The sequence below is a fragment of the Elephantulus edwardii genome, unplaced genomic scaffold, assembly GCF_000299155.1.
Source record: "Elephantulus edwardii isolate Elephantulus edwardi_28Jun2011 unplaced genomic scaffold, EleEdw1.0 scaffold00201, whole genome shotgun sequence".
In the NCBI taxonomy this organism is placed as follows: domain Eukaryota; kingdom Metazoa; phylum Chordata; class Mammalia; order Macroscelidea; family Macroscelididae; genus Elephantulus; species Elephantulus edwardii.
Genome location: NW_006399951.1, coordinates 5,255,040 through 5,265,039, shown reverse-complemented (window position 1 = coordinate 5,265,039; position 10,000 = coordinate 5,255,040).

Below are 10,000 nucleotides of genomic sequence, written 5' to 3'. Positions count from 1 at the left end.
TATTAATAGGTCTTCCTTGTATGTCTATGGATAGTATCCCATCATTCATTGCATTGTACTTCAGGATGGATCTTGAAATGGTCTTTTTGTTGTTGGATGTGATACCATTCCTCATCATTTTGTCATTCCTGACATAGCAGGTCACATGATTGTCTGATTCAAGACAGCCAGCATCAGTCCATCTCAACTCACTGATTCCTGGGGTAGCAATGTCTTTACATTCATCATTTTTGGCAGCTTCTAATTTATGGTCAGATTCCATATTTACAAGTGCTTCTGCTTACTAAAATCTCTTTCTAACTCCGAAATGGACACTCTCAGATGTGTCCCAGTCATTTGTGTAAGTGTTATGAGGACAAATACAAAATTAGGGGGGGAAGAGAAGGAGTGAAGCTTAATTATTCCTTTTGAAGGGAAAAGGGAAGCCACTCCCTTTTTATATATGTTGTTGTTGTTGTTGATTGTCGTCAAGTCGAGCATGACTCATAACAAACCTATGAAAAAAAGCCTGAAGCCTTTGTATAACTATCAACATTTATCAAAGTTTCCAGAGGTATGTTGTTTAGGAAGTAGATGCCACTCCTGCTGCCAATTTTTTATATATAAATTTTTATTTTATACTGGTTTACTTACAAAGTTCATATACATTGTTTTTCACACCCTCTTCCTTTTCCTACAACATTTATTTCTGTAAATCTATCCTTGTAAGTCTTTGCTCTGCTTCCTTGAAGTGTTGGTAAATATTTTAAAAATGTGAATACATTTCTGACCCATTTATAACCCAAGAATGTTTTTCCTCTAGGTCCTAGAAGCCATCGTGTTAGGATTAGAACTAAAGAGATAAGGTAGAAGTTCATGCCAAGTAAAACATGAGTCATTAAGACCAGGAAGCAGATGGAAAAGGCTGCTCGCCCCCAAAAGCAATCTAATAAAAGTTTAAGGTGCACAACTAGTGTCAAAGAACAGTGGGCAGAAACTAAGAACCATCCATCAAACTTTGAACTCTCCGTGACAACCTCTCATTGGCCCACACTCCAGCCCCAAGGCACATTCAGGGGAGAAAACCTTATATAAGCCTCACCTCAGTGGAATGCTACCCTCCACCATTACTTCTTTTATGGGGAGGGGGAGCCTGCCCTTTGGAATACACCTATTCTAATAAATCTGTTCTTACTTTTTCCCTTTATTCTGCCTCCTTGCCTTTCTTCTCAGTAATCAGACTCTAGCAAGGGCATCAGCCTACACTCCTGGCCCAGTGCTCTAACAAAGCCTTGGCCTGTTATTTTTTAAGTTTTTATTGTATTATTTTTACATGTACCGTCAAATCAGATCTGACTGGTACAGGAGGAGATTGCCCCCTCCTTCTTCAGCAGAGCATCTGGTGGATTTGAACTGTGTACCTCTGGGACTGCAGTACAGCATCTTGCCACTAGGCCACCAGAGCTCCCGGCCTGTTATTTTTGTTATGTGCCATCGAGTTGCTTGCAACTCATAGCAACCCTGTGTACAACAGATCTGATCTCTGCCCTATCTTGATCCAATTTTATAATCTCTGATACACCCAGCCCCATTACCCCAGTCACTGAATCAATCTATCTCATGCAGAGCCTTCTTCTCCTGCGCTCTTCCTCCACCCTCCCAAGCATGATATCCCTCTCCAAGGACTGATCCCTCCTTGCAATATGGCCAAAGTATGTCAGACGGAGCTTCGAAACCCTTGCCTCCAAGGAGCAGCCTGGTCTCACTCTCTCCAGGACAGACCTCGGCCTACATGGGGATTATTCTGAGCAAGATCAGCTGTGATCCTTCTAAGCAAAGCCCACCCACCCTGATGCTGTACATTAAAATTGGCCCTTCAAAGGGCTCCCAGGCCCTGAAATTGCCGTACTCTGCACTTCTCTGGTTGCTTGGGGACTGTCCCCGCCCCTCTCTCCCACCCAGCCTAATTCTTTAGCTGGTGAGAGGAGTGAAGTCAGGACATAGACCCCGTGGCAACAATCTTTTTGAAATGTAATCAATCAAGGAAAGTAGCATCCAGTTTCATGCGTTGTATGCTAACAAAATATAAAAATTACATATATCATCAGCCAGATAATCCAGAGGTATCTCTCCTCTGAAGATCCTTCATTTAGTCACATGTGAGGTGACATATTTACAGGTTACAATGGTTAGGACATAAATGTCTTGGAGGGGAAGGAATATTGCGTCCACCACAGTTCTCTAACCCCAAAGTTTAGTTTTATTTAAACTTTTTTTTCCCCCTGGGGTGAGTTTTGTTTTTTGAGTCTAACCCTCCCCACTACTTCCTGTTCATTGTCTCCCGTACTGTTCCAAGTCCCCACCCATTTCCTCACTAGAACCTCACTAGAGCTCCCTAAGGGAGCTAGTGGCTTAGTGGCAAGAAGCTGTGCTGCAATCCCAAAGGCACATGGTTCAAAGCCACCAGCTGCTCTGAAGAAGGATGTGCAGTCTCCTCCCTGCAATTAACTGCCTCTGAAAACCCACCGGGGGGTCAGCTATGGGTCGGTTCTGACAACATATACAACAGCAGCATAGTTCTGTAAGCTCTGGTGGCTTGCAAGGAGGACTTAAAACACTAGCTGCAGAAGGTCAAACATTTCAGTGTGGATTGTTTCTCAACATCAAGAAAACAAAAATTCTCACCACTGGACCAATAGGAGACATCATGATAGATGGAGAAAAGACTGAAACTGTCATGAATTTATCTTACCTGAATCCATAATCAGTAACTTGGTACCATCAGTCAGGAGATCAGGAAACATATTGTACCAGGAAAATCTCTCCAAATTACTGAGGAGCAATAATGTTAGTTTGAGGACTAAGGTGCATTTAACTCAAGCCATGATCTTGTCAATCACAATGCATCTGAGAGCTGAACAATGAGTATGGATGACAGCAGAAGTGTTGGTGCCTTTGAACTATGGTGTTGGTGAAGACTACTGAACATCCACGGACTTCCAAAAGAATAAAAAGGTATATCTTAGAGAAGGTGAAGCCAGAGTACTCCTTGGAAGCAAGGATAGCAAAGCTTCATCTCGAATACTGTGGGCATGGTGCTAGGAGAGGCTATTCCTTGGAAAAGGACATCATGCTTGGGAAGGTGGAGGGATGGTGAAGGAGTGGAGGACCCTCAACCAGATCGAGTGACAGCGTGACTGCAGGAATGGGCTTGCGCGGGTCAGAGATCGTGAGGTTGGCACACGATGGGACAGGGCTCAGATCTGCTGCTCATAGGTTATGAGTCGTACTCGACGGCACCTAACAACGACATGTGTTAATGCCAGGAGTGTGCTGTGTGCTATGTGCTGTGTTATGTGTTATGAAGCTCATCGGCTGGGATCCGAGAAAGATGGGCAATCTCCTCCCAAAAAGATTCGTAGCCTTGAAATCAAATGGAAGGTGTCTAGGAGTTGACTCAAAGGCAGTGGGTTGGGTTGGGTTTGTATTTGTTAAAGAGGGAGGATGAGGGTAAATTATATCTGAAGTCACAGTCTTGTGACTCAAGTCACCACCCTTCCCCAAGTCACACTCTTGTTTGAGTCATACCTTTTAACTTACAAGAGATAAAAGAAGCACTTTCACCCACCAACATGAGCTGTGTTCACACCAAAACCATGAAGAAGGTGTCCGGGGTCGTCACTGAGAAATACTACATGTCTGGGTAACGACTTTCACACCAAAAGGCATGTGTACGAGGAGATTGCCTTTACTCCCAGTGAGAAGCTGCAGAACGAGATAGCAGGCAATGTCACACATCTGATGAAGCGGATTCAGAGAGGGCCTGTGAGAGGCATCTCCATCAAGCTGCAGGAGGAGGAGAGAGAAAGGAGAGATAATAACGCACCAGAGGTCTCAGCCCTGAATGAGGAGATCATTGAAGTCCATCCTGATGCTAAGGACAAGCTGAAGCTCCTGAACTTTGTCAGTCTGTCCACCCTGCAGGTCACTCAGCTCAAAGTTGGCATTAATTTCAAAACACCACGTGGAGCCGTTTGAGCCTCTCTGCTATGCTGTAATCTTTTCAATAAGCTTAGAAACACACCCAAAGAGATGAAAGGAGAGGGTGGCAAGCAGAGAGGAGGGACCTCGCTTCCAATCAAAGAAGAGCCGGAGTAGAGCAGTTCATCACACGTGTGATCTCTGCTTTGAGAACATTGTAGACCCAGGAGAGACTGATGCTGAGACCCACAGCTCCAGGAAGCAGAGGCTGAAGCTTAGAGACAGGGGCTCCTCCCACTAGAGCTGACAAGGAAAGCCTTCCCCAGGGCCAGTATCCTGCACTTCCTGCACTGTGAGAAAACAAGTCGTTAAAGCAATCCGCTCGTGTCATTTCTGTACTGTCAACACCAAACAATTCCAACAGCTTCCTCTAGCATTATGCTATTGTTGGGGATGGTTTATACAAAATGAGCCAATGTTCCTGCATGAACTGCCCCACAGGGCAGTAATCCGAGGCTGTAATCTTTAAGAGAGTAGATTCCACGTCCTTTGTCCTAAGGATCCATTGGTGAAGTGAAACCTTTCATTAGCGGCCAAGTGTGTAACCGCTGTGTTTCCAGGACTCCTTCTTCAGCATCATAGAGGATAACGACATCCGCCCCCTAAAGATATCAGATCCTAATCTCTGTAATGTATCAATTTCCTCATAAGGAAAAGAGGGGACTTTGACATGGGAAGAATATCCTGTATTATATGTTGCTGTTGTGTGCTGTCAAATCAGACCCTCCAGCAGGTTTTCAGTAGCAGTAAATTGCACAGGAAATGACTGTCCATCCTTTGCTGGAGCAGATGGTGGATTATATGGGTGGGCCCTAAATTCAAACACAAGTGTTTTTATTTAGACAGAGGCAGAAGGAGGTTTGGCATACATAGAATAGGAGGCAACGTGAACTTCGAGGGAGAGATTGAAGTGAGTGGTCACATGCCAAGGAGTGCTAGCAGCCAGCAGAAGTAGAAAGAAGCAAGACATACAATTTTGTAAAGGGAAAAGCAAGTTCCAATAAGGGGGTGATAAGCACTCTTAGCCCCAGCAGTCAAGAAATCAAAAGACAAATTGCACTGGGAAAATTTGCTGTCAGGAACCTCTCCAAAGTGCTGGAGAGCAACGATATCAGTCTAGAGACTAAGGTGCACCTACCTGATCCTAGCCATAATAGTCACAATTACTTGCTATATATCGGAGAGTTGGACAATGACTAAGGATGACAAAATGATTAATGTCTTTAAGTTATGGTGCTGGAGAAGAGTATTGAACGTATCATGGACTTCCAAGAGAACTAACAGGTCAGTCCTGAAGAGAGTGAAACCAAGCTGCTCGTTCGAGGCAAAGATTTCGAAGCTCCGTCTCACATAAATTGGGCATGTTGCCAGGAGAAACGAGTCCTTGGATAAGAACATCATGCTTGGAAGGGTGGAGGGACAAGCGCAAGAGAGGAAGACCCTGAAGGAGATGGATCGACCTGAGGTGGGATAATGGGGTAGTTAATAGAAGTCAGCCACAGTGAGACTGTCTCAGGACAGGGCAGACTTCAGAGCTATTGTACATAGGGGTCACTATGGGTCTTAGGTGACTCGATGGCACATAACAAAAATAACAACTTGTTCAGAATTCCCCTAAATTAATATGATCATCTGAACAGCGCTGTATGGCCTGCTGCTGCCTGACTCATCCTCACCCATCTATAGCAGCCCGGACACAGACATTCTTCAATTCCTCAGGTTAATGGACTTGGCCCAGCCCCAGAGTTTCAGCACACACTAAGTTTCTACCTAGCTTTTTCCAAGACTGGCCCTTCCTTACGATTCAACCTTTCTGTATAAGTGTTACTTCCTTGGAGAATTCTTCCTTGCACACCCTATCTAAAAATTACCTAGGGGTCACTCTCTGCCACACCTCTGTTTTATTTTACCCATAGCATTTAGTACTGTTAAAAATTATCTTACTTTCTCCCTGGTTTGTTACCTGTCACCTGGCTAAGAAGTGATTGGAGAGATCTTTCTGACTAGTTCCTTGCTGAATCAGGCCCGGGACAGGGCTTGCCATAGCCAACTGCCCTGCAAACACTGGTTAATGAATACATGAATATCTGTGCAAATTGCTAATCATTGTGTCAATGTGGGTAGTCAGTGTGGGTGTGTGTGGCCCCAGCCTGCACACAGGAGTTCACCTGAACATCACCTCCCATCTTCTCTCTCTGCCATCACATGGGATGCTGTACTTGTCCTGAGAGCTTTCTACACAATGGCATTGATTGTGTAGCCCTGGTAGTATGGTGAGTTAGGCACTGAGCTGCTAACCAAAAGGTCCAGAATTACAATTCACCAGCCCTTGACAGGAGAAAGATTGTATTCTCACAGCCTTAGAAACCCCATGTGCAGTCATACTCTGTCTTATGGGACTGCTATATTCTTATTGTTATTATTGTTAGGTTCTGTCAAGTACAACTCATAGTGACCTATGAACAACAGGTCTGAACCCTGTCCTAGTCAGTGCCATCCCCATTATCTTTGACATACTTAAGTCCATTGCTGCAGTCACTGTCAATTGAGCTCATTGAGGGTCTTCTTCTCCAAGCATTATGTCTCTTTCCAATGAATAGCCTCTCCCAACAATATGCTCTAAGTATGTGAGATAAATCTTCATTATCTTTGTTGCCTCAAAGGGGCACTCTGGTTGAACTTTCTCCAAGACATTTCTTTGTTCTTTTGGCTGTCTATGGGATAGTCAGTTCTCTTCTCCAACACCACAACTCAAAAGAATCAATTCTTCCATCATCCTTATTCATTGCCCAGCTCTCAAATGCATAGCAAATGATTGAAAAGACCATGGCTTGAATTAGGCACCCCTTAGTCTTTAATCTAACATCATTGCTCCTCAGAACTTTGGAGATGTCCCCAACAACAGATTTTTCCCAGTGCAACACATCTTTTGATTTGTTGACTGCTGCTATTAATGGGGTTGATTGTGGACCCAAGTAAAATAAAATTGCCAGCAGTTTCTATCTTTTCTCCATTTATCATGATGCTAACTACTGGTCCAGTCTTCTTGATGTTGATAGCTAATCCATATGGAAGATCATAGTCTTTGATCTTCTGCAGCAAGTGTTTCAAGTCTTCCTCACCTTCAGTGAGCAAGATTGTGTCATCTGTATAATACAGATTGTTGAGGAGTCTTCCTCCAATTCTGATGCCACAGTCTTCATAATGTAGCTTGTCAAACCATTTACTTAGCATACAGATTTGAATAAGCATGGAGAAAGGATCCAACACTGATTCACGCTTTTCTTAATTTTAAACTATTCCCTTACTCTGGACAACAGCTTCTTGGTCTAGGTCTAGGCTTTGTAAAAACACAACAAGTGTTCTGAGGGGTCTCATTCTTCTCACTGTTAATCATAGTTTGTTATGATTCACATAGTCTAATGCTCTTATATAGTCCATAAAACCAGATAGACAGTCTTCTGGCAGTCTCTGCTTTCCACCAGGATCCATCTGTCATCAACAATGGCATCTTTGGTGCCATAGCCTCTTTTAAATCCTGCAGTTCTCTGTCAATGTTCTGTTCTAGCCATTTTTGGTTGATCTTCAGCAATATTTTGCTTGCATGTGGATATTAATGATATTGTTTGATAATTTCCACACTCTGTTGGATCACCTTTTTTCTGGGAACAGGAACCAATAAGGATCTCTTCCAGTCAATTGGTCAGGTAGCTACGTATCTCACAAATCTGCTGGCACAGGGCCACATCTGTTTTGTTTTGTTTTTTTTTTGTATGCAAACTAATAGAATTTGTTTTATTATTAAAGAACACAATGCTGTTGCTTCTGCTCAAGGTAAAATGGGGCAGGTTTGTGGGCAAAGCCAGCTGTGGAGTATCGTATCAGTGCCCCAAAGAGAGCTGACAGGGCCAGCCTTTAGAATTGTCCTGTGGCCTCACTCTGCGGGAGCTCAGGGTCAGGCCGGCCTGCTGCTTCCCTCACCAGAGGCCTCAGCCGGTGGGCAGTCCTTGTGGTTAGAATGCCACTACCCCCTCTGCACACAAGTTGTCCGCAAATAGGGCCACATCTGTTAGTTAAACATGTCAGTTGCTGTCCCATTTATTCCTTGTGCCTTATTTTTTGCCAATTCCTTCAGAGACGTTTAACCAGCTCCTTTCATTTCCATTGGCTCTTTATCCAGTGCTACTTCCTGAAATATTTCAGCGTTGACCAATTCTTGGTATGGTGACTGTATATTTCTTCCATCTTCTTTTTGTTGCTTCCTGGACTGTTCAAGATTTTGCCCATAGCATCTCTCACTACTGCAACTTGAAGCTTGAATTTGATTTTCAGTTCTTTCAGCTTGAGAAATGCCCAACAAGAGATTCCCTTTTTACTCTCTAATTGCAGCTTTTTGCACATTCCTTTTTTTTTTGTACATTTTTTTAGCAAAGTTATAATACTTTGCTTTGTCTTCTCCAGCTGCCCTTTGAAATCTTCTGTTTATCTCTCTGTCTTTGGCATCTTTCGCTCCCCTTTGTCTTGGCTTCTCAGTGCACTAGGGCAATTTTCAGAGTCTCTTCTGATATCCATTTTGGTCTTTCTCCTCTCTCTATGTAATTATCTTTTGCTTTCTTAATGTATGATGTCTTTGATGTCATCTCACAACTCTTCTGATCTTTGATCATTAATGTTCAGTGCCTGAAACCTATTCTTAAGAGTATTTTTAAAATCAGATGGAATAGACTCAAGGTCGTGTTTTGTTTCTTGTGGACTAGTTTTTACTTTCTTCAGCTTCAATTTGAATATGCACATGAGTAACTGTCTTTTCAATAGTCTGCACCTAGCCTGTTATTGACTGTTGACATTGAGCTTTTCCAAACAATTCTTTTCTTTTCTTTTTTGTTTTTTTTACTATTTTTTTGTTTGTGTACCATCAAATCGGATCTGACTGGTACAGGAGGAGATTGTCCCTCCTTCTCCAGCAGAACATCTGGTGGATTCAAACTGCTCACCTCTGGGACTGTAGTGCAGCTTCTTGCCATTAGGCCACCAGAGCTCACCTCCAAACAATTCTTTTCACAGATAGTCAATCTGATTTCAAGGGAGGTGCATCTGTATAGCTGCGTTTGTTTTTCTTAAAAAAAGGTATTTGCGGTGGATACAATCCTTCGTTTTTCAGCCTCGTTTCTGCCACCAATTCTACTTTCCGACTACCATTCCTTCTATTTGTTTCCAACATTTGCATTCCAGTCACCAATTACTATTAATGCATCTTGAATCAATTCCACAGTAGTTTATCTTACTCATTTCTCTCAATAGCTCTATGACGCGAGGTCTCTTCATTTGTTTATAAATACTTGAGCAAACTGAGGCTGGCTTTTCCTAAGGTACTCATTGGGATGTTGAGAAGTGAAATCACATCAAATCATGAAAGGGCCACCCTCCCTCATCACACCTAGCCTCCACTTTGGTGGCTGTCTTCTTCCCCTAAATTCTATAGGAGTTGGTGACCTAGCGGTAAGAGATTCGCCTGCAATTCCAAAGGCACGAAGTTTGAATCTACCAGTTGTCGCTGTGTGTGGGAAGGTTTGGGCAGTCTCCTCCCACGTGATTTACTGCCTTTGAAAACCTGATGGGGACCCAGCTATGGGTCGGTCCAAAGTTGATGGCACAAAACAGTAACAGGAGCTGGGTAGAGGCACTGCTCTCCATTTACTAAGAGAGTGACAAAGAGACAGACGCTTTGCCCCCAGTGCGTAAGGAATCGCGCTGCCAACCTAAAACTAGATTCGAACCCATAAACTCAGCGTCAGCTGGAGGGTCAGCTGTGAGTCGGTTCTGACTCTTTAGCAGAGTTGAGAAGTGTTCACTCGTTTATCTCGACACGCGGAAGCTGCAGACACCTGGGGCGCGCAATTACGGGGAAACTGCCAGGGGCGTCTTTCCTCGAGGGGAGGCGCGCGGGCCCCCTTTCCCGGCTGCGCCGAGCTCGAGGCCG